At 26.7% G+C, this 10,044-nt stretch overlaps 2 pseudogenes; one reads left to right on the top strand and one right to left on the bottom strand.

The window, feature by feature from the left end:
* Nucleotides 1-756: 756 nt before the first annotated feature.
* Nucleotides 757-2,362, top strand: LOC107474871 (isoleucine N-monooxygenase 2-like; annotated as a pseudogene).
* A 725-nt stretch (nt 2,363-3,087) lies between these two features.
* LOC107474881 (isoleucine N-monooxygenase 2-like) lies at nt 3,088-5,901 on the bottom strand (annotated as a pseudogene).
* Nucleotides 5,902-10,044: the final 4,143 nt, after the last annotated feature.

Consider the following 10,044-nt stretch of genomic DNA (forward strand, 5'->3'; position numbering starts at 1 on the left):
GTATATAAAATCGATTCGGTCGATGTTATCCTTTAAAAAAATAATAACATAAATAAAATTAAGCCTATGCAAAATATTTACATGGATCTAAAGTAGACTCTTGCATGAAGAAATGTATTATAAAGATATTATTCATATAATTTTTTTATTAATTTAAACTAAAAAAAAAAGGTAACTTCACGACAAATTAATACGTCTTATTTAACTTATTCTATGATGTAGGGATAATGACATAAATACGAGATACAACACGATATGAGATATATTAATACACGAATTTTAAAATTTTATAAGATAGAGAGACATATATATATATAATATAAAATATTTTTTAAATAAATCGTAATGATATTTTGATATTTTATTGATATTAAAACATAAACTAAAGTTTTTTAATTATTTTAAATATTTTATTTTAATTATATAAAATATTTAAAATATTTTTTATTTTAATAAATAATAATATATATTATTTTTAAATTTATTTTAAAAATACATATTAAAAATAATGTTGGATACACTGATACATGGTGGTATTTAAATGTAACTAAACGTGTGTAAAAAAAATTATTTTTTATTAAGTCACAATTAAACACAATAAACATACGTGTAAAATAAATGTCGTATTTAAAATATATCTAACACGCCAACACTACAACTTAACAAAATGTCCGTACTTCGTACTACCTAAATGTGTAGTGTATATATATATAAGCACCCAATTCAACCCAGCCAAATTATACTTCAAATGCACCCATGGAATTTGGTCCTACCTTCTTGCTCATGCTATTTTGCATTATTATACTTCTCTTCATCAAACTCCTTAAACTCAATGACTCAAGAAAGAAATCAAAGAAGCCTAGGCTCCCACCAGGTCCCAAACCATGGCCTATAGTTAGTTGGTAACCTCCCTCAAATGCTTGCAAACAAACCCACTCTTAGATGGATACAAAACATCATGAATGATCTCAACACCGAAATCGCATGCATCCGTCTAGGCAATGTCCATGTTATCCCAGTGACAAGTCCTTCCATTGCACGCGAAATTTTAATGAAACAAGATGCAATCTTCGCATCAAGACCATTGAGTTGGTCAAGTAACTTTGTCTCATCGGGATACCTGGCCACAACTCTAACACCCTTTGGAGAACAATGGAAGAAAACGAAGAGAGTCATAGTTGAGGAATTGATTTCGCCTCAAAGGCATCAATGGCTGCATGAAAAAAGGGTGCAAGAAGCCGATAACCTTGTTCGCTAGTGGATTTGAGGCATGTAGGGCAACACTATGGTGGAAACTTGATTAGGAGGTTGCTCTTCAATAAGAGGTACTTTGGTAATGGTAGAGAAGATGGGGGTCCTGGTGCTGAGGAATTGGAGTATGTTGAAGCACAGTTCATGGTGGTAAGGAATATTTATGCATCTTTGATTTTGAAGGTCATAAGAAAATATTGAAGAAAGCTACTAATACCCTTAGGAAGTACCATGATCCCATCATTGAAGAAAGGATTTGTCAATGGAGGAATGGGACCAGGACACATCAAGAGGATTGGCTTCATGTTCTTATCTCATTGAAAGATGCTAACAACAATCCATTTTTGACTCTCCAGGAAATCAAAAGTCAAATCCTGGTAACATTTTTACTCATTCACTTTTTCATATTATTATTATTATTATTATTATTATTTGCTTGATAAGATGAATATGAATATGTGTCTTTATTTTGCAGGAAATTGCAGTTGGAACAATGGACAATCTATATAATAATGTTGAATGGGTACTTTCTGAAATAATTAATCAACCAGAGATACTTCAAAAGGCTATTGAAGAATTAGATAAAGTGGTAGGAAAGAAGAGGTTAGTACAAGAATCAGATATTCCAAAGCTCAACTATGTGAAGGCATGTTTGAGAGAAGGTTTTCGTCTTCACCCAATTAATGACTTTAATATTCTTCATGTTTCAATGAAAGACACAACTGTTGCCAATTACTTCATCCCAAAGGGTAGCCATATTCTTATTAGGAAGCTAGGTATTGGCCAAAACCCAAGAGTTTGGAATGAACCATTGAAGTTCAAACCCGAAAGACATTTGAAGAAAGATGGATATGATTTGACTTTGACTGAGTCAAATCTAGAGTTGTTCACATTCGGCACTGGAAGACGAAGTTGTCCTGCAATCACACTTGGAACTACAGTAACTGTTATGCTCTTTGCAAGGTTGGTTCATGGATTCACTTGGATTGCACCTCCCAATGAACTAAGCATTAATCTCTCTGAACTTGAAAATGATACCACAAAAGTTAAGCCACTAGTTGCACTGGGAAAGCCAAGACTACCACCGGAAGTTTATCATCAAATCAATTAAAAGAAATATCTTTGAATGATTTTAGCACTTTGCATCATTAAATTATTTGTGTGTCATCTTTAATTTAGGTAGAGCAATACAAACTAATTATGATGAAGTGTGAGTCACTCAATAACATATCTGTCAGGGATAAATAGTATTAATCTCAGGTCTATTAAAAGTTACTGTAAGAGCTGTTATATAAGATTAAGAGTGAATGTAATAATAAGTTAACAAAATCATTCTTCTCATTTACATTCTATAAAAGAAGTCTTTTAAATCTCTCTCTTTCTCTTGCTGAGTTTTGATACCATCACAATATGATAAAAGCAAAAAACTTATTATTCGTCAAATTAATTTACAAATATATAATAAGAGATCGAGTAAAATGATATCATATTTTTATATCGTTCTAATAATATGTTTAATCGAGTCGCATGCATTATTATGTATATGAATAATAATGAATGAGTAGAGAGATATCTCGATTAAATTTATGTACTTGTTTCATGACTTTTATTATTTAATAATGTATTGTGTTGTTCATATCAATTGAGCTTATTGTATTTTCCTAAAGAGCTTTAGCAAACAGAGAGAACAAAGAAATGAAAACTGAACACTGGAATTGATTATTCATAGCAGTTATGAATTAGAGACAACATAAGTACTCTTACTAGTTTTATTAATTGACTTCTTTTTTTCTAGATTAACATCACTTTAAGTAGCTAGTAGAGATGACATCCTAATCAGATATTTTTCTTTTGATCTAATTTGTGATAAACCTCTGCCGCTAACCTTGGTTTTCCCAATGCTACAAGTGGCTTAGCTTTTGAAGTATCACCTACACATTCACAAAGATCAATGATATGTTCATTGGGTGGTGTAGTCCAAGTAAATCCATGCACCAACCTTGCAAATAACATAATAGTCATCGTAGAACCAATTGTAATCCCAGGACAACTACGTTTTCCGGTGCCAAATGTGAAAGTCTCTAAATTAGGGTCAATTAAAGTTAAGTTAGACCCATCATTCTTCAAATGTCTTTCAGGTTTGAATTTTAATGGGTCTTTCCAAACTTTTGGGTTTTGGCCAATACCCTGTCTCCTAATGAGAATATGACTACCCTTTGGAATGAAGTAATTAGAAAGTATAGTGTCTTCCATGGAGACATGAGGAATGTTGAAGTCAACGATTGGATGAAGTCGAAAACCTTCTCTTATACATGCCTTTATATAATTGAGTTTTGGAATATTTGATTCTTGCACTAGTCTTTCTTTTCCTACAACATCGTCTAATTCCTCGGTAGCCTTCTGAAGTAGCTTTGGTTGATTTAACATTTCAGCCAGCACCCATTCAATGTTGTTGTATGGATTATCTATTGTTGCCATCATAATCTCCTACAAATATAAATATTCATATTCATAATTATTATTATTATTACTAATGAAAATAAAATAGGTTATGCTATTGCTAAGTAATGAATGACTTTTTTGAACAACATGAATAACGTGTCCTAAAATTGGTCCAATAAAGTAAAAAAGCACTCCACCCCCAAATTACCTCATAAATATTAACATTAAAATAACCATCCATACACCTAGTAAATTGATCATCCGACATATCCATTGCTTATATTGTTTAATATTTTCATTGTCTACTTATACATTTCCAAATAAAATAATTAGTCACTTTATAAATATTTTTTTATATTAATGTTCACAAGAATTTATGAAATAAATTAATTAATATAAATTTTTTCTTGTTTATTATATATAGACTATATAACTGAAGTTTGAACTTAGTATTTCTTATATATTAACCAAACTTTTTATTTCATCCTTAAATATTCCTTATTAAGTTAAGAGTGATGTTATATTCTTTATCAATTAAATAAATCTTATTTTTTATTGTATTTTATATCAATTATTCAAATTTAAGGTTTAAAATTTAAAAGTTTAAGATGTTTTACTTAAGGAGTATATTAAAGATCAAAAATGCTATTTATACACTAAAATTAACCACTAAAATTAGCTACTAATATATTTATATATAAATACATATATATTTATATTCCAACCTGTATTTTATACTAAAAACTAATTTTAATAGCTAATTTTAATGTACATATAAGATATAACATAATCAATTAAAAATATAATTATTTGTATTGTCTCTTTCTATCCGTTTAAATTTTGGAAAAATGATATCACAAGAAATTCGTATCTATTAACCAAATTGGATTTAGGATATTTTTTTTTGGAATTGTTTTCATTTAATATTTTTTAACCTGTAGTTGTGCACATATTCTATTTACCACGAATAAATTAGATTTAGAGTCACGGGTACGATTAGAACTCGTTAAGAATAAATTCGTCTAAAAATCAATATATTGTAAGAAAAAAATTTTAAAAGTATTATTGTAATGTTTGAAAAGTATTTTACCCTTTATTTTTAAAATTCGTGGAGCATGTGTAATAAATATTGGTCGAAACATAAGCTCATTCCTCTACTTAAATAATTAATAGTAGAAGTTCAAATCTTGCCTACTCTATTAGATTTAGAGTTATTGTAAGGGGAAAAAAATGATAGTTGAAAGTTGAAACTTGAAAGCTTTGAGGTATGATAGAGAACCAATGAGAGAAAAATAACGTTACCATAATTTGAGCTTTGATTTCGTCCAGAGTCAAGAATGGATTGTTGTTAGCATCTTTGAGAGAGATAAGAACATCAAGCCAATCCTCTTGATGTGTTCTTATCCCATTCTTCCATTGACGAATCCTTTCTTCAATGATGGGATCATGGTACTTCCTTAGGGTATTAATAGCCTTCTTCATTGCTTCTTTTTGACCATCCAAATCAAACTCCCTCATTAATGGAACATAATCAGAAATAGAAAATGCAAAAAGGTAATTTAACACATTCAACAATGCTTCAACATGTTCCACTTCCTCAGCACCTGGTCCTCCATCTTCTCTACCATTACCAAAGTACCTCTTATTGAAGAGCAACCTCCTAATCAAGTTTCCCCCATAGTGTTTTCCTGCAAGCCTTATATCAACTAGGGCACCGCCATTATTGCACTGATTGTACATGTACTGAACAAGGTTGTCGGCTTCTTCCGCCCTTTTGTCATGTAGCCATTGAAGTCGAAGCGGAGACGCCAATTCATTGGTGATTACTCTTTTCATTTTCTTTCATTGTTGTCCAAAAGGTGATGGACCTATGGTTAAGTACCCTAATGAGACATGCTCACTTGACCAATTCAATGGCCGTGATGCGAAGATCGCATCCTGCTTCATTAAAATCTCGCGTGCAATGGAAGGACTTGTCACTGGGATGACATGGATGTTGCCTAGACGAATGCATGCGATTTCAGTGTTGAGATCATTCATGATGTTCTGTATCCATCTGAATGTGGGTTTGTTTGCGAGCATTTCAGGGATGTTACCAACTATAGGCCATGGTTTGGGACCTGGTGGAAACCTATGCTTCTCTTGTTTCTTGGTTGAATCGTTGGGTTTGAGGATTTTGATGTAGAGGAGTATGATGCCAAACAGCATGAAAAAGAAGTAAAAAATTGGGTGAGAGAGCATCATGGAGGTAAAAGAAGATTTCATGTCTTGGGAAGTTAGAACTATTTGGATTAAGACACTCTTCTAAAGGTGAGGTATGTTATGATATTGGTTGGGTGCATATTTGCTATTATATATATAGAAAGGAAAATGCTAGGAGAATGATAAGTTTAGTGAAAATTGGAAAAATAAGTAATGCTGTCTTGAATGTAAGATAAATGCTGAAAAAAATATTGATTATGTAACAATTTTTATGTTATAAAAATTCACATGCAGTTATTTTTACGAAAAGTTAAAAGCTAAAAATTGTTAGATAATAACTTAGTCAAATTTATTAAATTATTTAACAGTTTTTAAATACTAATTTTATATAAAAATAACTAAAGGTAAATTTCCACTTTTTCATATAAGAATTTGATTTGGATTCTCGACTTTAATTTAGAATAAAATTAATGGTGATGACTTGTCATATTATTCTTGTCACATGTTTTGTTGGATTATTCATAATTTCTATTATTTTAGGATAATGTCGTTTTTCTTCCCCAAACATTTAACGAAAAACTTGAAAAACAATCTTTTCATCAAATAATTAATAAAGAATGTTAACCCCAAATATTATTATGCCAAATTATTTCTCATCACCACTCTCATTTTTCATTTTTCCAATAATAACAAAACATAATTTTCTGTAAAAGCTTCTATCATTAGGGGTGATATCAGGACGGGTAATGATGGATTTTTGCTCTATCCGACCCCGTCCACTCTACCCTACAATAATTTGCATAAAATTCGTTCTAATTCCTACTCGCAAATAATAATAAAAAGTTGAATCATAACCCGTCTCACAAGTATTTGTTCCACTCTTATCCACCCACACCCGTCTCTATAATTATTAAAATTCAATAAATAAAATTAAATTTTAAAATTTATATAACCATCATCACGTACATAACATAAGTTAAAGAAAAATTTTAAATATAATACAATATTAGTAATTATTTTACTAATTATTTTACATATATTACACATATTATATATTAAAATTATATATATTATATATATATACCGAAACGGGTAAGGCGAGTATTACCTAAACTCGGTCCCACCCCACCCCATCCAAAAATCTATCTCGTTAAAAATCTGCCACGGTGCGGAGCAAGTAATTATCCGCCCTGGGCGGCTAGGAATCGGGTGAGTACCTGCAAGTTCGAACGGTGTTACTATCCTTATCTATCACTATCATATACAGGTGTTTAATTTCAATACAAATCAATCTTTAAAAAAAACTATTCATTCAATAAATTCAAATTAAAAATCGATTAAAATGGTAAAAATTTATATTAGATTAGATTCTATTTTTGACGAAATGCATGAATTTGATCGATTTTCTACACGCTTCTCAAAACTGAAAATTAATTTGATACAATTTAATTCAAACTACAAAATGTGATATAACATTATTGTTTTATTATTAAATTTAAATTTTGTATATAACTAGTATCTTTACCGTGATAACATTATACGAGAATATAAAATTTTTAAAACTACATCGGCTGTGTCCTGACATTATATATTATAGAATAAAATTCATAGAATTAAACTACTCTTATAAAAAGGTCATAAGGGATAAAAGTCTTCGTCAGCTAAAAAGATCAGGTCTCCATAAATTAAAAAAATCAAATAACAAGCTTTTTAGTTATTATTTTCATATAAAAGAGTTTAGTTTTTCATAATAATTAATTTTAGTATTTATTATCTAAAATTTGAAAAAATTTAATATGTATATTTTTATATTTGATTAGGTGTTAAGTCTGTTACACAAATAAAAATAATTAATTATCATGCTTGTTATTTAAAAATAATAATCTCTCTCTCTATATATATATATAAAATAATTTATATTGATAGTTATAAAATTAACTTAATATCAATTATTTTTTGAAACAATTGAATCTTGGTTCTAGTTATTAATCACAATATTAATATTCTCTTCAAATTATATGTAATAAATATTTGAAGGAAGACAAGTAAAAATATAAATTAAAAAATAAACGATAAAAATTTAAAACTAAATGAAAAACTAAAAAAGTATGCAGAATATAATAATAATAATAATAATATATTTTATGTGAATAATATTACAAAATCATTTTTAATTATATTTAGCTATAAATTTAATGTATTTTTTATAATTTTATGAATTTATTTGAATTATATTATTTTATTAATTTTATTTTTTGTAGAACAAAAGATATAGGGAAATAAAGAATAAGAGAAAAGTGAGAGATAAATATAAGAAAAAATGAGAGAGAGATAGAGAAATTGTTAATTTTGGAGAAAAAATAATATTTTAATTATGATGAAAGAATATTTCGTGACATATTTTTATTTGTTAAATTAGTAATATAAAATATAAATTATAAGTTATAGATAGAGTGAGAATGAGTGAAAGAATAAGAAAAATAAAAAATAAAAAATAAAAAAAAATGAGAAAACTCTTTAAATTAAAAAAGATTTAATTTTTATTATAACTAATTATTAAGTTTTATTTATATTAGAAATTATTAGTAGTCACCGGAAAAGAAAAGTATTCAATTATCGCCAAATATAAATGAATGGTAGGTTTAGCTGCAGGGACGATTTTAAGTATAGTATTGTTAGAACAAGTGTTTTTATTACAATTTAAATTTTTTTAAATAGTACATAAAAATAATATTGTCTTTATTAAATTATTAAATTTTAGTTAATATAAAAATTTTATATTAGATGTTCGTGAGAATGATCAATTCTTAAATTTAAATGAAATTAATTTTTTTTTAAATTGACTCAAAAAATATTATTTATTTTATTTGAAAATTAATTTTAGTTTTTCCATAACAATTACTATATTAATTGAAAAAACTTTTTTAACTATGAATATCAATAAAATTCAATTTTTAATTATATTAAAAAAAAATTTTAAATAATTGTTAAACTAATTTTATATAAATACATAATATTTTTATTATAAAAATTGTTGTTATATTATATAAATTTAGTATGTCTCTATTATCAAAATTTTTTACATCCGTTACTAAATTTAGTAGATTTATCAACACTCATATCTAGTGAAATTATCTTATTCTGCCTTGTGACATAAGAAAATGATACTCTTGGATGAATTCTTTCATAATGTTATTTTTATTCCAAATATTTGTGATTAAGGGACAGTATTAATGTTATCTTTAATTTTTTTTGTTGTATTTGCATTTTCATCATTGTTTTAAAATAATTTATTCAATCTTATTCCATTATTAATTTTATAAAAAAATTAAATAGGATGAAGTTGTGACATATATATACAAAATTATGAATATTGTATATAAATAAAACTCTTATTATACATTATATTACTGTTATGAATAAAATAAAAAAAGTTAGAAAATAATAAAACTGAAAACAGAGAACAAAAATAAAAAATTTATAAAGGATTTAAATTTGATAATTACATGCTCCTCAAATATTTATATTTTAATTTTTTAAATTTATAATAATGACTCAAGAATATTAAATTTGATAGTCAGATGCTCTGTATAGAATTCATAAGGTACCACTTATTTATAAGTGATAAATAAATTAAAAGATAATTAAATAATAAATATCTAATATTTTATTATTAACAAGAATATCAATTAAGATCGATCTAACTAATATTCAAATATCTTAGTATTCTTTAACAGATTTAAAAATGAATTAATATTATCTCACTATTAATTTTATAAAAAAAATATTAAGTGATTTAATATGTATATATATATAATGAATATTATATGTAACAAACATTATTATATTATTATTATGAAAAGATAAAAAATATTTAGTAAATAATAAAACTAAAAAAATAAAATAAAAGAAAATTAACTTATATATGATTTAAAATATAATGAATTTTTTCATTCTACATTGTCATTAAGTTTGTTTTATATATATTAAAGATATAGCTATTTATATTACCTCATCCAATCAATTTAAACTTTTAAAAAAAGTAAAATCATGATATGAAATCAAAGTTTTATGTCCAAAATATTTAGAATTCGATCTTTTGGTGAACCAAAAAAAAAAAATAGTAGAAGACAAATAAAAATAGAAAAA

The sequence above is a fragment of the Arachis duranensis genome, chromosome 1 (assembly GCF_000817695.3).
Source record: "Arachis duranensis cultivar V14167 chromosome 1, aradu.V14167.gnm2.J7QH, whole genome shotgun sequence".
NCBI lineage: Eukaryota > Viridiplantae > Streptophyta > Magnoliopsida > Fabales > Fabaceae > Arachis > Arachis duranensis.